The sequence below is a fragment of the Danio rerio genome, chromosome 5 (assembly GCF_052040795.2).
Source record: "Danio rerio strain M-AB ecotype USA chromosome 5, GRCz13ab, whole genome shotgun sequence".
In the NCBI taxonomy this organism is placed as follows: Eukaryota; Metazoa; Chordata; class Actinopteri; order Cypriniformes; family Danionidae; genus Danio; species Danio rerio.
The window spans coordinates 53,103,960-53,123,484 of record NC_141025.1 but is presented as its reverse complement, the minus strand read 5'-3'; the positions used below and the strand labels follow the sequence as shown (position 1 = coordinate 53,123,484).

The following is a 19,525-nucleotide window of genomic DNA, read 5'->3' as shown; positions in this document are numbered from 1 at the left end:
AGGCTCTTATAAGCTCAGGACTCCCTCCTCAATCTCAATTCTTGAGATTTCATTGGGACAACTTTTTTTATCTACAATCCATATAAATTTGTCAAAAGTGGTAAGTTAATCAATTTATGTTGGGACAGCATGAATAAATTGTGTAAAACCCTGCATTTTTTGCAGTGTATGTGTGAACTTTTAAAATTGTCTTGACTTAGGGGATAGTTCACCCGAAAATGAAAATTCTGCCACCATTTACTCATCCTCCACTGGTTCAAAACCTGTTTGAGTTTCTTTCTTCTGTTGAACACAAAAGAAGATATACTGAAAGAATATTGGCACTACTTTTTTATGAGGTGTGCATTTTCAAATCTTTGAGTACAAAGCATTAAACATCACACTTGTATCATCACTAGTCATTCTTTCAAAATATCATGATTTCATTGAAGTTGCACTCACTCAAAACAAATTTGCTGCTCATTTAAAAAGACCTAAAACAACACAATTCTGGAAATTTCTTTGGGACAATTTGATTGTTTTATGTTCAATCCACTTAAATTTGGTTAACTTAATCGATTTGTGTTAAAACAACATGAATGAATTGTGTGGAATCCTGCTTTTTACAGTGCTTCATTTCATAGTACATGATCACTGTTTCAGAACACAAGATCATTGTAATATGTATTAAGAACATTTTGTTTAATTACCAAAACACAACAGTAAGATCTTTTTTTATCTTGATACTTTTAACAAACAGTTCATTCAGCAGTAAAACAATGCAAGGTACATATTTTAAATCGCAATCTCTGTTGAAATATTTTTACTGTACTGTAAAACAGCCATCACAGCAAATTACACTTGTTCATAAAAACTACATAAGAAAAAAGTTTATACAATATGAAAATGTGATCAAAGAACACAAGTCATTTACATTTGCAAGCAAAAAAAAAAGCGATTTCAATTGCCTGTCAGAGTGTGCCTCAATCTCCGCCTCGGCTGCATCAGACTGACATGAAGGAAGCAGATCTCACCAGGCCCGGATTGGCTAATCGGGAGGACCGGGAGAATTCCCGGTGGGCCGGTTGATTTTTTGGCCTTGAGGGCCGGTGTCCCTAGCTCCAGAATCTGTCACTCTCAGCAGTCACACTTTTTAAAAATAATTTATTTATTTACTTGACCACAGCCTTCTTATTCATTATTTTACCGCAGCTCTGCTCTTTTTATCTATTTTCTCGTAGCCTCGTGAGGAAGATGCAGCCTGCAGGTTAATGATGATGTAACTAGATAAGTCACCATTCAATATACAGTATAGCTGTTGTGGTACAGTGGTTAGCACATTAGGTTATGATGCCACCAACCTGACTTCGGTCCTTGTCTGAGTAACATTTTTTTTTTTTTCATTTTTATTGTTAAGACATATAATACTGTAAGGGTTGTTGAACATTTGAAGTTCTAAAGCAGCTGTTTTCTCAAAAAAAGACGTGATAATGTAATTAGAAACTGAATTAGAAATGACCTTATTTTAATATAGTCAGTGGTGAACTGAGGTGGGCCGGTCTAAGGCTTGAAACTCCAGGGCTGAAAAAGAGTCCCACTCCGGCCCTGGATCTCACTTAACATTTGTGAGAAATACTGCAGTAAGAACTTTACTAATAATTATTCGATGTATCTGTTGTGAAGTAATTCAAACCTTTCTGAGACTGTCATTACAAAATTTGCACACACAGCGGACACACAGCACGCGTATTTAACTTTGCACTGTTTTTGCAAGGCAAATGTGACAGGATACACGTTAATATACTCTGCTGTATAAACATTCTTTATGTCAGGGGTCTGGAACCTTTTTTTCAGCAAAGGCCATTACTACTATAAATAACACAGGTTTAAACAAAACCTTAATTTATGTCAATGCACAACTCAAAAATAAACAAATGTGAAGCAAGTCCATGAATAAAAAAAGGGAAATTTATTTTTAAAAATGTATTTTTCGCCATCACCACTCATGATTGCTTGCCTGTTATTATTGGTGTTGCAGTTCAAGTTTATGCATTTGTCGAAACGCCTTTTTAATGTAAACTGAGTTTTTATTAATTTTGCGTTAATTTTTTAAACTGTAAAATATTATTGAAGGGAGACAGCTGGAGAGCCATGCATTTATGTCAAAGAACCACATGTGAATCGCTAACCATAGGTTCCTTACCACTGCGTTATGTTAATGTACAAAAAAAAACAAAAAAAACTTATTTAACGTCCACAAACCGCAATGAAATCTTATTTTATAATTGTACTGAAATGCGGCTGTGGTGATAAAGAAAAGATGGTAAATCATTGTAATTCCTGACAAACTTGGACTTTTTTAAAAACATTTTAAACTTGTAAAACTCACTCTTGATCACATTTGATGATGATTGATGATCACAGAGTGTTCAACTGATCTTTTAATCCCAGTTGTTTTGCACACGTCTTGTCTTGTTGATATGATTATATGCGTTACTACAAAGACATGTTTATACTCAGCTGTCAATGAAACTGCTCTCCTACATCACGTTGAGATGGGCCTCAAAATGTGAGAGTTTTGGATCCTGTTTTAATGTCAAGAATTTTTTTTAAAGGGGCTTATTGTGTTTATATTACCCCAATATGACTGTGGACACAACACACCGACACACAATTCTGCCCAAACAGCTTACAAAAGATGATTTTCATTATAGGTGCCCTTTAAAACAGGAAAATTATTGAAACTTTGGTCCCTTTTTGAGCTTGATGCTAATGGTCTAATCCGGATCAATGGTCTATTCTAAGCTAAGCTAAAAGTGCTCAGCTGTATAGAATGGTAAAACTCAACTGTTCATGTCTGTGACTTGTATAATGAGCCTATTTTTCCAGAAACCTGCAGAAGCCCTGTGCAATTTGTACTGTATTATATCAATAGATGTTTCCCATGAAACACAGAAAACCAAACTGTGTTTCCTTTTAGCAAAACTCCTCATGAAATCGCAGATAAAGCATTTTTTCGGAACATTTTGAACTGAATGCCTGTCGCATATTTTGTTCCCTTTCCACAGACTGAAATTCAGTTCATTGAGTCGCTCAGACAGACAGCCTTTCAGACTTCTGACCAACACATGAATTCACCATGTCAATAGTCTCAGTCTAAACCTTCAGATTAATGCTTTGCACACTGCTAATCTATAACCCAGAGTCGCAAAAATAATGAAAAATTACAAATGAAGGATGGAGGCACAATCCAATTAGGCTTATTGACTGACTGATGTCCACCGCGAATCTACGATGACCGATGGCCCATCCTCAGTCATGAAACACAGTTTTAGAGTAGATCTTCCCAGAACAACTGTGCGGCACAATTCAATTGTCCGTAAGCACACAGAACCACAAAAAGCCCCGTTAGCTTTGCTTTTGAATCACTTACCAATGATCCCAAATCAGACGCAAACAATGAAACTCGATATATGCTTCTTTTCTGTTGTCATCTGAAATTTAGAGAAAAGAAAATAAAGCGAGAGTGCTTTTAAGGCCAAAGAAAGTGACCTTGGTGAGGCCAGTGAGAGGAATCTAACTTTAAAACTCCATTACATTCTCCAGGACTCTCTCTCTCTCTCTCTCTCTCTCTCTTTCTCTCTTTGTGCCTTAAGAAAGAGGAAAGTAGTGCACAGTATTTCACCTTTATCTCCCGATAGCAGGTCTTTGTGTTATCTTATTCTTATTGGAAAGAAGGGAGAAACGGGTAAAGGAGGGGAAAAGCCTCCAAGGCGCGATACACCACGCACTCCCTACGGACGGCGAGATACCAAACACTTCCTTTCCAAACTTTCCACACTTTCATGCTAAAGGAGATGAGAGCCGGTTGCATTGCAAAAGGAGCTTCTTTTTGGATTTCTCCACAGACAAATAGAGGGATACATCTGAAAAGCTGAGCATATGCCGCCGCACGAGGTGTACGCGCGTGCGTTTGCGTATATATGTAGTCGCGCAGGAGCCGGGCTCAACAGCACAAAGGCAACTTTTAAAGAGGGAACTGTGACATATTCCCAGAGTGTCTGTCTGCCAGTCACAATTCCCAAGCATGCTGGGTGATGTCCTCCAAAAGCACACATCTACCTGAGCAAGAGGCCCCGTGACAGAACACATGCCGCACTGATTTTCACAGATGGCTTGCAGTGGCCTGTGAGGTTTCTCTCTCTGTCTCTCTTCTCTTCTCCTCTCTCTCTCTCTCTCTCTCTCACTCTCTCTCTCTCTCTCTCTCTTTCTCTCTCTCTCGAGATCGAGCACTTCAAACTGAGAACAATAAGTTTTGGGCCACACTAAACCTGTAAGAGGATTGTTTGTTTGTTTGTTTGTTTGTTTAGCCTGACACCATGTATGAAACAGGCCTCACTCCTAAAAAAAAAAGTCCATAAACTCCACATGAAAAACACATGGAGTTTGCTGGAATTTGACAAAAATTTGAAAAAAAAAAACAAAAAACAAAAAAAAAAAAACACTTGAAGCATTAACAGTGAATTTGTATGAATAGTTCTTCTTGTTTGTATCTCCTCTTCTTGTTGAATCACTGAATGCCTTTCTCAATTGTAAATCACTTTGGACAAAAGTGTCTGCTAAATGACTAAATGTAAATGCAAACAAGTTAACACAGGAAAGCCAGAAAAATAATGTACCCTCTTAAAGATTTGGTATTTTCAATCATAATTTAAGTAAAATATAAACAAAAATACTTTGTACAATGTAACTCAACTGTTGAATTTGCAAAAAGTAATTAGTTAAAAATGAGTAAATGTGTTGCTTTAAAGAGGAAGTAAACCTGTTGGTTTTTAAGGGTACCTATGATGAAAATCATCTTTCGTAAGCTTTTTGGACAGAACTGTGTGTCGGTGTCCACAGTCATATCGGGGTGATATAAAGTCAATAAATCTCTTTTTTATTTCCTGATGATAAAATAAGATCCAAATCTCTCCCATTTTTAAGGCCAATGTGCCATAGGAGTGCGGTTTTCCTGCCCACTAAATCAACTGACAGTCATGTATTGACATAACTGCGTAGTAAAGCACATAATCATATCAACAAGACAGGACGTGTGCAAAGTAACCAGGATTAAAAGATCTGTTCAGCTCTCTGTGATCTTCAGTTATCATCAAATGTGATCAAGAGTGAGTTTTACAAGTTTACAACATTTTTAAACCGTGCATGTTAATGAATTACAGTGATTTTACTGTCTTTATTAACACAATTCCGATTTGTAAACATTAAATCAAGTTTATTTTATACATTAACGGATATCCATACAGCAGTGGATATTAACGTGTATCCTGTCACATTTGCTTGCAAAAACAGTGCAAAGTGTGTGTGTGTGTGTGTGTGTGTGTGTGTGTGCGTGCTTCCACTTGAAAATGGGGTAAAACAGGGGCCCTTTAAAGCAATATTAAATTTACTTTTAAAGAAAAAAAATAGTAAACTTGTTGGTTTTAAAGCAATTGGTTATTGATTAAACCTGTTGCCGTAAAATTAAATAAATGAACTTTGTTCATAATTGTTATAAAAAAAAATTTCTTACATCAAGTAATGGATTTACTCACGATTTAAAAGTAAAGTAACTTATTGCATTTTACAGTGTGGATTTGTTAGTGTTTTATCTTATTTTGATTTAAACCACCCAGTATTTCTAAAGTGTAAAAATGACTATTTGTCAACTACCATCTGTCATGAAATCAAAAAATTATTTTAAAGCACAATTAATCAATTATTCTATGCAAATGAATTCACAAGGGGAAACGAATTGTACACTTTTGATTACTATAAACATGCTTTTTTATTGACATTTGTCCTCTTCTTTCCAGCACCTTCTTTAAAAGCTGACTAAATATATTAGTTCACATCGAGAATGAAAATGGCCTAATATTTTACTCAGTCCCTTTTACTCAGTCCCTCAGTTCTTTCTTTCTTTTTTTTCCTTGGCAAAATGAAATTCAAGATTTACAGTACAAAGGCCTCTATTTTAACAAGCTAAGTGCAAAGTCTAAAGTGCATGGTACGAACGCATTAATGAGTTAAGGCTGTGTTTTGAGCACATCATGCATTAAACCAATCAGAGACTCATCTCCCATTCCCTTTAAGTGTCAGTTGCGTTGCACAATGGCACATTTGCTATTTACATGGCCGACTTTATAAGTGGAAAAACGGAATGCTCACCAGAGAGAAAACAGATAAACAGACCATCTGCAGAACGAGCCTCCTCCATTCTTCCTCTTTACTGTATCTTTACTTTACTTTTACTCTACTCCTTTACTTTCATGGAGTAATACGCACTTCACTGAAGACATCTATTAGCCTACATGTTTAATTTCATTTGTTAAGCACAAAGATTTGTTTTAAAACTATTTCTAAATTCAGTTTAAATTCCAGCAAACAAATAAATGAGCAATAATAATGAAATGTGGTCAAAAAAACTGACAAAATCTAAACTAGTTTTTATTAAAACAAATATAAATTTGCATATAAATACTACTGATAAAAAATAAACTGAATGAATAAACTGTAAAAGCCACCCGAAGTGAAGAAGGTAGACTAGCTTTCAATTGCTCAATGGCGTGATCTACTTCAGTTTCTCAAACTAACAATACACCAAGAATGCACCCTAACACACCTCTTTTTTTAGACCAGCACACTCATAAGTCCACAAAGTGACACACATGGAGTTGATATTTCAACAACGTGGTAAAAATTTGAAAATTAATGTTCCACTGGTCTGAAAATAGCAACAAATCAAGCCAAACACATTTCTTATTGCACCGGGTGTGTGATAGGGCCCTTTAAGTTATAATTAGTAAAAACTGTTATAAAAAGTAAAGTTGTTCCATAAAATTCCTTAAAATATATAAATTCTAAACACACTTTACATGCTGGGCAATGCAGTGGCGCAGCAGGTAGTGCTGTTGCCTCACAGCAAAAAGGTCGCTGGTTCAAGCCTTGGCTGGGTCAGTTGGCGTTTCTGTGTGGAGTTTGCATGTTCTCCCCGTGTTTGCGTGAGTTTCCTCCGGGTGCTCTGGTTTCCCCCACAGTCCAAAGACATGTGGTGCAGTTGAATTGGGTAGGCTAAATTGTCCGTAGTAAATGATTGTCTGTGGAGGTTTCCCAGAGATGGCTTGCGGCTTGAAGGGCATTCGCTGCATAAAAATGTGCCGGATAAGTTGGCGGTTCATTCTGCTGTAGTGAACCCAAGTTAAAAAAGGGACTGAGCCGACAAGAAAATGAATGAATGAATGAAATTTACATGCTTACTTCATTGTAAGGTGCCCTTGTTACAGTGTAACCAGGGGCGCAACTGCACATTTACTGAGGGGTATGCGAGTTCAAGTTTTGCGCCCCCCCATATTAATTTCCTCATCAACATGTCGAAGTTCTGAACGCAACTTAAATAGTATGAAGAAGTAAAAGTATAATTACATTAAGCATGTTAGGTCACAAATAATTACATCACATCCCCACCCAAATTTCTTAATTTCATTTTCCTCACCAAATGATTATAGCACCTTGACATGTCTTGTTTTTGTTCTTTTTGTACATTTGTCGAAACAAAATGATAAATATGGGAGTCTTAAAGGGCAAAAGAACTTAAAAATGCAATATCTTCTCACATGCATATGTGAAAGGTGTAAGGACTGTCTTCGCATGAACAATTGACTGAAACTGCAATCACACCTTTCACAAAGTGAAATAAAAAAGACTGAAATGTTTTATTTGATCAAAATGTTATAGGCAAACTTTTTGGGAACTAAATCGAACTATTTTTAAGCAGAAAAAGTTACCAAAAGGCTTGATGTATCAATATGATACATAATTAATTAATAAAAAAAAATGTATGGTATAAAAATGTATCTTGATGGGATTAATAAACATGACAGTTCCAAAAAATTTGAAAATTCTGACTATTTGTTCGTGTCAGTTTTAACAGGGTTAAGAATCTAATTAGGTATCTAAAATTTATGTAGGGGAAATTTTTACTCAAAGTATTATTTTCTATTTTCACTAAAATATATTCAGTAGGCCCACATGGAGTCTGCGTGCATGCGCAGACATCTGCAGTTTTCTACAGATTTTTAGCCCATCATTGAGTCTATCTATTTACTTGTGTAAATTTGTGTACATTTATATTTACTCAGTATTTAAATTAATTTCACTAATATTATTGTGATATAATAATAGTAATATTAAAATGTTCATATGATTTATTTACAATACAGTTGGTAAAGTAGTATTTTCTGCCTGTAATTCTCAGCAGAAATAGCAAAATATGTTTGCTGATTCTGTCTGGCCCTAATATTTAGGTATGTAGCCTACTTTTAAACATACATTTTGTGTGATCCCTCTTATTTTTGCAAACTAATTAATAATAATAAAGAAAAATTTTCAGATTACTCATACCTTTTGAGCTCAACTGTATTTGACAGTTTATTTTGATAAAACTTTTACATGAACTTTACACTTGGATGTGTGACTGCATGTTATTGTTTTAAATGATTTTGAATTAAAATGTGTGCCACTGTATGCAATTCATACCTATAAACCCTCTTGTTTTTGTCATATTAATTCTACCATATTTTACCAGTCTTCCGTGTGTGTTTTCCTGTATTTCTCCCGCATTTGTAATGTTTCTATGAAAAGTGAAAGTAGGAGCTACACAGAGCCGATCTCAAATGTGATGCAAGAACTGTTTAAGAGAATTAAGTTTTCACATAATTTTGGATTGACAGCACATTGAAATTAATGTAAAAACGGCCGCATTCACGTCCTTTCCAGTTGAGTGACGGACGCGCTCCATAGTGATAAAGACGGCTTCTGTACACGTGATTTGAAGATGAATGGCAGCGGATACTTTAAGATTCAGGTGTGTAAATAGACAAATACACAATAATATGTAAACATGTTTTATTTAAATACAAGTAATATTATCTTAAATTAGCATAAACAAAACAAATGTTTTATTGCATTCTTAAAGTCAGACTCGCACCTGTTATCAAACAAAACAGAGGATCAAACTAAATTCATTTGTTGCTCTTTAGTAAATAGCTAACGTTAGTAACTGTAATCAATATTTAAATGCAGTGAATAAAAATGTTATCTTTTGAAGCTGACGGTCCATAAATTTACTACTCTCAAAAGTGTTTACCATAAAGTTAACTTTACACCAGCTCATCATGGCTTTAGCCTATAGAATTATAGTGTTTTTCGCATACTATACAGAATGCAAATATGCGATTTCGGACACAGTTCAGGTGTGGCCGTGCGTCACTGCTCCCTGCCTGGACAAAACCACCTCGTCTGCATTTATATTAAGTAAAAGCCCATGCATGCAGTGACTGAGTGGCGATAATGAATAATTAATGATATGGCGGCCCATTGCTCCCAAAAACATTAGAAGTTGATTAAACGTATGGTAATAATAGTGTGGGTTAAGCCTACCAATTCCTTATTATCCAATTTGTCATGGCAGTTTTCATTTTAAGTCATTGTTCTTTTTTTGTTTTCTATTTCGCGCTCCACGTCTCTTTGCACTTCTCTCCATTTTGAACATGTGACTGTAACCAAGCAACGGATCAATCAAATGGTCAACGAAGAGGGTGGTATAATTTTTTTATTCAATAAAATACAATTGTATATTTATATAAATGCAGGATAAACATTTTTAACCAAAAATTTGAATTTATTTTGTTTAATATGTATAATAATATGTATAATTTCAAAAATAGTTTTGGCACAATGGTGCCCCCCCATGTGTGGCGCCCCTATGCGCCGCATATACTGCATACCCCCTTTTTGCGCCACTGAGTGTAACTATTCCTTTAACTACTGAATAATTGTACTTAACTATGGTTAGTGTCAGGCTGAGGGTTATGTTTGAGGCTAGTTGCATGTAATTAAGCATAATGAAATGTAATTGTTATAGTAAGTGCATGGAACATGTGTAACAAGGGTACAGAAAAACATTATAAATACATTGAGTACAATTAAGAATATAAAAAAGTAACATTTAGGGGTGATTCTTACGGTAAAAATAAGCAGTCATGTGGTTGTAAGTTGGCATATTTAGAAGAATTTCCACCACATTGTTTTTTCAATTAAATCCAAGTTTGTTGTCCAGATTCACCACACCGGCCAGCAGAAAACTGCTTGGTTTCATAAAATTCATATATTGCAATTGATGATCCAAACTTCAGAATATGTTTCTGTCATTCATATTGGTCTAAATAGTGAGTGAAGGTAAATGTTTTCAGAGATCCAAAAAACAAAAACAACAACAACCTGACCTCAGACACAAGGCCAGTTTAATCTTCCTCCACTCTGCATGTTTGCATTGATACTGTAGTAACATGGCTGTTTATTGGCACAGAACTACTCTCTGTGAATGTAAAATGTTTATTTTGGTCAATAACAGGTTGGCTGAAGCCTTGCGCATCCTGTGATTTATTTCTGGTTTGCTGAGTTCTCTGCTGTCATATTTCCACTGTCTTTATGAGGACTGTGACAATCCACACAAAATAACAGACAACAGCAAATCTGCTGAAAACAGCAGCGATGAGGACAGGCTCCAAACGATACGTCATAGCATGAAAAAAGACGCATTTAACGGTCATTAGTTTCTAAAATCCTCCAAAGTTTTATTATGTAGATTTTAGAAATGTATGTAACTTTATAAAGCAGTGCTTAGCTTTATAATAAAATATTATATCTAAATATTGTATCTTACTATATACAAAATATTATATTTATTTTGCATCAAGTTACAAAGAAAAAAAAATGTTACTGAATATTCAAGGTGTCTGAAATGCATTTTCCATGGGCAAGACGATGAATTTAACATTGTTCTTTTTTCTTTTTGCATTATCTGTCTCAGACACATTCCTTTCCTTTTTTAAAGTCCTGGCAACATTATCATTGAGTTTTGTTATTTGAGCAAGTTTACACTGTAAAAATGCTGGTTTCCACACAATTCATTTATGTTGTCTCAACACAAAATGGTTAAGTTGACTGATTGAAAATAAAACAGTTGTCCTCCAAAAATCTCAAGAGTTGTGTTGTTTCAGCTCATTTTAAATAAGTAGTTTGAACAAGTGAAAACATTTGAAAATGAAAACATTTTTGAATGTGTGGAATGTCCCCACAATAAAAAAAAATAAAAAAAAAACTGTTTACTTTTTTTGTGACTTTTGAGGACACAAATTTGTATAATAAGCAGTGGTCTAAAGTAACAAATTAGAAATAGTCAAATTACTGTACACTGTAAAAACGCCAACTTTCAAAAAGTCCTCTGAACAAAGATTAATAAGTTAACTGAATTTAAATATTTTCATTGAAATGCTGACAAATAATAGTTAGTTTGTTCAACAAAAATGGTGCTTCAATGTGAAAAACTTAAAATATTTCGTTGAACTAATACAAAATTCTTAGTTTTGCGTTGATGCGTGCCCTTCTTGTTGGCGCATGCGCCTTATAAGCTTCTGGCGCATGCGCAATTTACTTCCATAGCTCACTGCAGGGGGTACCTGTCACGTGCGCGCGACAAAACGAACCATCTTTCTTTCTGCGGAGCTACGTGTCAATCGTTTTCATAATCGATTGTATATAATTGTATACATGTTTTTTGTGCGATGTACCCATCTGACTGCCCGATCTATTTTACCAGTGTATTAATGATGTGAGAGACCGTGATAGAGCGGTTAAGAGTAGTGGTGGGCACAGCGAGGCTTCGTGAAACACTGAAACAGTCGAAGCAAATGTTTTGAAGCTTCGAAATGTTTCGAAACCTCACTCTACAGTGACATCTGGTCATTTTTTTATATATATTGCACCGAAACAGCTTCAGCAAAGAACGATTGAACAAATTGAGGGATTAAACCCCACTTTGTGAAAGTGGAATCCTTCAAGTAACATAGTACAGTGGTTAAGGTGTCAGACATCCATGCAGGAGTAGTAGGTTTCGGAGCCAGTCTGTAGCAGTTGTTTTAAAATGCTTTAATACCAGTTGGTGATGCTTTGCTCTTGTATCGTTTTGTTTCAACATTGGTCTGAAATCCGAATTAACAATTTGTGAATAAATATGTCTTGTTTTTGTTTTAAAACAGGGTTGTTGCTAGATCCAAACGGTGGCCTGAAGTTATCAAGAATTATTTATATTATTCATTAAATTTCCCATTTATTGTATTTTATTAATGTCTACCCAAACCCTAAACCCAACCATACTGTAAAAATATTCATTATTGTTTTACAGTGTTACAAAAATGATGCTAAATTGATGGCGTAACTGTAGCTGTATCCTATTTAGGCTACACAAAACAGAAACATGATTAAAATACATAAAACCATGATTTCAGAGTATTTGTACAAGTCGGGATTCGAACCCAAAACATCATGCTAAGCATAGAATCAATAAGCAAACCCACAGTGCTCTAAGCCATATGAGACAGAGATACTTTGGAGACCTTGGCAGTCAAATTAGGATTCACCAGGTCTCGAAACGTTTCTAAGCTGATCGATGCTTTGAATCGCTTTAGTCACGTGACTAGGTGTTTCAAAACACTTTAGTCACGTGACTTGGGTGCTTCGGATCATGCTTCGGTGCAGTGATTCGAAACACTTGCGCTTTGGGATCTCGACACTGTGTCAAAACATCAGTTTCACGTCAGCCATCCCTAGTTAAGAGCAGACCAACGACGTTTCTGCTAAATCATAGGTATGCATGTCTTTTTTGTTGTCATCTAACGTTATATTATTTGATATGTTGGCTTTGATATGCGCGTGTATCCTAATACGGAACTATTTGTTATAATTTAGCCGTGAGTTACTTGTTTCGTGCACTTGGTTTTGGCTATTTACATCAATAAAAGTTTAGAGTGAATGTATTTGAAACAAATAGCGATTTCAATCGAGTCATTTGCTTTAATAACTCACGATTAATACAATGAGTATCATATAACATACCAGATCAGGTATCCAAGTCAAATATAACATTATGTCCTGTTTATCTAGATTGCTGTCAGCATTGCGCACATCATAACCTTTTTTGCCTTCGAACCAGAGCCAGTGGAACAAACGGTGACGTGTTTAACTGTGTAATTTGTGTGAAAATCGTGTGATTTTCATGTAATTCATTGATTTGCTTGTATATTAGTTAGCTCGACTAAATGTCTATCATATTCAGACCAACTTGCTTTAACAGTCAGCTAGCTTTTATTTACATAAAAAATATAAAGGGCTAAATATATATTTTTCTTTCTTTTTGCTCAAAAGGACTGAAATATTGACAATGACATAATTCAATGCAAGATTTCCTTGAGGAGGTGAGACTTGCTATCCTCAGTGAAATTTGACGGTCATTCACCAGCAGATGCAAGAAACCTTTTCTCTTTGCCCAAAAGAAGTTGTTGAGATTTAGCCAGGAAGAAATTAGAGAGAGATAACCTGGACTTTAAGGAAGAGGTAAGTCACTATATTGCAATTGCAATGATAATGCTAAAAATAACAAACAACATTATTATTATAGGTAATTCAAAATATATCTGTATTCAGCATTTGAACATTTAAATATTTACATTTACAAATATATATATATATATATATATATATATATATATATATATATATATATATATATATATATATATATGTATGTATTATGTGTAAATATTAATATGTATGTTTTTTTTGTATATTGTAGATCTGCACAGAGTTTTCTCAGATCTGTAATGTAGATCTCCTGAGACAGTTAATCGAGTGACTTGATAAATATACAGCACCTCTCCTGAAACTCTACAGAAAAAAAGGGATTCAATGGGTCCAGAAATGGATGAACCAGCGCAATGAACTTGTTTTACGCAGCGGATGCCCTTCCGGCTGCAACCCATCTCTGGAAAACATCCATACACACTCATTCACACATACACTACGGACAATTTTAGCCTACCCAATTCACCTGTGCCACACGTCTTTGGACTGTGGGGGAAACCGGAGAACCCAAAGGAAACCCAAGTGAACGCAGGGAGAACATTCAAACGCCACACAGTAACGGCAACTGACCCAGCTGAGACTCGAACCAGCGACCTTGGTGGGAGGCGAAAGCACTTCCTGTGCCACTGTTTGAATGTTTTGAGGTCTGTTTTTGGACTTGATGTACTTTGTTGACAAAAGTGCAGTACACTTTAAAGACTGTTTGAATGGAGTGGCTTTTAGGGTTTACTCTGATTAGATGATTGTATATTCACCTGGTTTGAGTGTTTAGACACACTAATAGCTTGGTTTTAGTAAGGTTGCCAGTTATTTTATGTTGAGGCAGTGTACAATCTTTTCAAATCTGGAAACATTCAGTACTAGTTGTGTACAAACTACCCCAATGCTGAACACGGCTAATGTCAAATGCTGATTTTGTATGCAAATGTTTTGGATTGTGATTTGAACCCAGTTAAAAATAAAAAAAAAAAGTGAATTGACTATTCTTGTGTATTTAATTTGAATCCTAAAAATTAATAGTGAATGCATAATGAATCAGTTTGTTTTATTTTGTTCAGTAAACTAAAAAAATCTTGTTGGGTAAACATAATCATTTTTGTTCAGTAAACAAAAGATCTTGTTGAATAAACGTGAAAATTTTTGTTCAGCAAACAAAAGATCTTGTTGAGTAAACATGATCATTTTTGTTCAGTAAACAAAAGATCTTGTTGAATAAACATGAAAACTTTTGTTCAGCAAACAAAAGATCTTGTTGAGTAAACATGATCATTTTTGTTCAGTAAACAAAAGATCTTGTTGAATAAACGTGAAAATTTTTGTTCAGCAAACAAAAGATCTTGTTGAGTAAACATGATAATATTTGTTCAGCAAACAAAAATATGTTGTTGGTTAAACAAGGAATTCAACAAAATATTTTAAGTCGACCTAGTTAACTCAAAAAGCTGTGTGTGATCGGTTGCCTTATTATTTTATGTTTATTCAACTTTTTTTTTTTACAGTGTAACTGAGTATTTTTTCTCAGTAATTTACAAGTAGTTTAAAAAAACATGTACTTTTACTTTCCCTTGAGTACATTTTTAGTCCCATATTGTTGCTTTTTACTGCACTATTTTTTTTTCAATCTGCAGTCACTACTTGATTGTTTCTTGACTGTGGGGATTAGAAAAATCAGTCCTGGGATTCCTGTCCAATCAAATCACACATATTAGGGTAAGTCGCATCATAATGAACTACCTCAAGACATGTATAATTGCAGCAAACTCTTTGGAAGTGTTAAAAGTGTCCAAGAAGATGCCCAAAATCTTTACACACATTGACCCAGAGACTGTTTAGATGCATGTCACTGATAAGATGATGATGGAGGTTTACTGTATAATAACTGAAATGACCTCAAACACCCAGCAGGCAGAAGAAGTCAACATGTCGTCAGATTGACATTGCATTTTGTTTGGAAACGAAAATTGGGTTGACATCAGTACCCAACATCAGGCTGATGCCAATGTCCAACGTCCTACATAAAATTAACCAAATATCAACGACTAATGATGTTACAGCTTGACGTTGTTTGGACATTACCACTATGACCATTTATGTGAAGCTGCTTTGACACAATCTACATTGTAAAAGCGCTATACAAATAAAGCTGAATTGAATTGAATTATGACGTCTTTCAGACTTTTGATTTTGGTTGTCGTACTTGATGAATCAATGTCAGCATTTGATGTCAGTATGACATTTCTTTAAGACGTTGGCTTAACGTTGGATTTTGATCACTTTCCAACACAACCTAAAATCATCAAATATCAACATCGTTTGATGTTATTATTGGACATCCAAATTACATATCCTAACATGCTGGCTAGACTTTGAATTTTGGTCACTTGACATAACGACCTAAATCTAACCTACTGTAATATTATCGTCTTAACGCATTAAAAATGCACTACAGAATGTTACCTTTATACACATACATAAATTACATGTAAACGCATCAGCTTCACAGCATAATACTCACTACCTTTTACTTTTGAAAAGACTCTACTTTTTACTCATACATTGGGTACTATTATAACAGATACTTTTACTCGCGCTACATTTTTAGGCAAGTAATGGTACTTTTACTTAAAGAGGATTTTTCAGTACTCTTTCCACCACTGATAATAACATGGGTATGACCAAGGTAATACCATTGTATTAAAAGGTATTACAATGTTGAGATGGTTTAGGAGAACATGCATTGTGTCCTTGTCATTTAAAACTTTTAAAAATCATATTTAACGTGCATTTAAAAAAAAGTTTTTTGCTGCTTGTTTAAACCATGCTTGTTTAATAAGTTGAAACAACACAACTCTTAAGTTGTTTTTGGAGCAATCAAATAGTTTTAAGTTGAATCCAATTAATATTTGTTAAATATATATATATATATATATATATATATATATATATATATATATATATATATATATATATATATATATATATATATATATATTCAATTAACTTAATTTGTGTTGGAACAACATGGAGAAAAGAAATTGTTGACCTTTCCCATTCATTTCTTTATAAATTTACCCAACTATGACTACTTCTGCGACAGAAAAACATATAAATGTGAAAGGGGTTGGTAAGACTTTATTCTGATGCTCCATTTGAGTATTAGTAGACAGTCTGCTTAATATTTGTTGACACTGCTCCTTCAATAGACATTTAACTGACTATAAGAAACTTTGCAAGTACATGTATGCTTACACTAACCCTAACCCCAACCCCAACCTATCAATCTACTTATAATCTAATGAGTATTAGTTGGCACGTAAAAGCACTGTAACTTAAACTCAACAAATAGACCGTTAAAATAAAGTATGACCAAAGGGTCTATTATGTAACTTTAACATTCACATCTCAGAATAAAAAAATAAGCAACATCTGTCATAATCATAAAGAACTGACAGTGAATGGCTCAGGAAAGTTTACTGCACTTTAAAATATAACATTTGCTGTTTATTCAAGCTACTTATTTAAAATGAGCTGAAGCAACACAATTCTTGAGAAATTTTTAGGACTACTTAATTGTTTTATGTTCAATCCACTTAAACTTGTAAAAACTATTATGTCAACTTCATTTCTTCATGATGTCCCAACGCAAATCGATTGTGTGGAACCCAGCACTTTTTACAGCATGTAAAGGCAACATTAGTCTGTCTCAATGCACACCCTCAAAGAGCTCTTTCTTCTCCCAGCATGCCTTGAGGCACAGCAGTTTAAACAAGTGGACTGCTTTTTACTTTTTGACTTCCAGAAGCAGAAGTCAAAGCATTATTGTTCCATGAGTGCTAACAAAACTGAGGGAGAATAATGGTGGAAATTGAAGTTTATGTTGTCCCTTTTTTTTCTTCACCTTGAAGCATGATTGGAGACTTGAATGTTCAATCACTTTAACAAGACGATTTATAAATCATTTGAGATTTTCTGCCCACATTTAAAAATACTGTACTAATATATAGTAAATGCTGTAGTGTTTATTCAACCGTAGTAAAGTTTATTATACTGTATGTAATATTATATTTTAAACTCTTTGTTAATGAATGCTACAGCATAATGTATAATATACAATGTATAATATACCCTATAGAAACTTTATAAACTTTTTTTTTCTTGCTTTTTTACCACAGTTGTTTTATTACCACACTAAAATAGAACACTAAAGTATTTACTATAAAATAATTTTTCTTTTCAAGTGCGTGATTTAGCCATGTCTATATGAAGTGGTAGGGGTGTTCCAATTCTCTTAGGCTTGTTGGTGTAGGGCTAAGGGGAAATAAGGGTGGCATGGTGGCTCAATGGTTAGCACTATTGCCTTATAGCAAGAAAATCCTTGGTTCAAGTACCGGCTTTCTGGGTGGCGATTGCATGTTGGTGTGGGTTTCCTCCAGGTGCTTCAGTTTCCCCCACAGTCCAAATAGGTGAATTAAATAAACTAAATTGGCCGTAGTGTATGTGTGTGAATGCAAGAGTGCTTAGGTGTTTCCCAGTAATGAGTTGCAGCTGGAAGGGCATCCACTGTGTAAAACATATGCTGGAATAGTTGGTGGTTCATTCAACTGTGGCGACCCCTGATAAATAAGGGACTAAGCTGAAGGAAAATGAATTAATAAATAAATAAACAATTGAAGAAAGAAAGAAAGAAAGAAAGAAAGAAAGAAAGAAAGAAAGAAAGAAAGACAGAAAGAAAGAAAACATAATAGAGTCATCAAAATTTTAATCCTCATTCATGTATTGCAGCACAAAAATAAATACTCAAAGTCAAACAGCATTATCCAGTAAGCAGACTGCAGACTATCACTGTCTGACTGAATTTAACAACTATTTGACTCCAATTATGAGATGCACACATTGATATGCAAACAACAAATGACTTTCATCATACTCTAGAAACTTTCTGCTCAAAAAATAAAATAATAAACGTTAACCCACTTTAGACTGTGGTTTAGATTCAGGTTCTTAGGTTGATATTTACAAATAAAACAAAAGCACTGATTCTGCGACTAGTTAATGTCCTGGGTCAAGTTCCCCTATTCAGACGGGACACGGGATCACAGGGGACTCACAAAAGAGGTTTGGTCTAGACAAAGTCCCCTCACCCAGCGCTCAGGCCACGGTGGAGCTCCTTAGAGACCTGTCCTTCATTTGTCTCCATAGCCTTTCACTACTGGCCTTGTCAGACACCAAATGTGGCCGGATAAAGTCAGTGAAGCCTTCAACTTGAACTTCAGACGTCATGTGTTCCAATCCAAAACACACACACATAAAAACATGAGAGAGGGCAAAGTGATGGCCATTTGGCACATTTCAGAGTTTAATATTACTCCTTTAAATTACTACTACTACTACTACTACTACTACTACTAATAATAATAATAATAATAATAATAATAAATAATAATAATGACTACAACAATAATAACAACAACAATAATAATAATAACAAAATTAATAATAACAACACCAACAACAATAACTAACAACATCAACAATAACAATAATAATAATAACAACAATAATATCAACAACAAAATTAATAACAACCACACCAACAATAATAACAGCAACAATAATGATAATAACAACAACAACAATAATAATAATAACAACAAAATGAACAATAACAACAACACCAATAATAATAATAACAACACCAACAATAATAATAATAACACTAACAACACCAAAAATAATAACAACAACAACAATAACATAAAAAAACAATAATGATAATAACAACACTAATAATAATATCAACAACAACAACAATAATAACAACAACAAAAATAATAACAACAACAAAATAAATAATAACCACAACTACAATAATAATAATGATAACAACACTAACAATAACAACAACAACAACAACAACAACAATAACAATATCAACAACAACACAAATGATAATAATAACAACAACAACAACAATAATAATAACAATAACAACACCAACAATAATAATAACAACAACAACAATAATAAT

The 19,525-nt window shown here is 34.3% G+C and overlaps 1 protein-coding gene and 1 long non-coding RNA gene across 2 annotated transcripts in view; one reads left to right on the top strand and one right to left on the bottom strand.

Moving 5' to 3' along the window:
* LOC147844367 (uncharacterized) overlaps positions 1–19,525 on the bottom strand; it is a 768,760-nt gene that overhangs the window by 739,395 nt on the left and 9,840 nt on the right. The window lies entirely within an intron of this gene.
* On the top strand, positions 4,491–10,675 carry LOC147844368 (uncharacterized). The gene is made up of 3 exons (XR_015491746.1): positions 4,491–6,987; positions 7,076–7,302; positions 9,824–10,675. It is a non-coding gene; the product is annotated as an uncharacterized LOC147844368 (long non-coding RNA).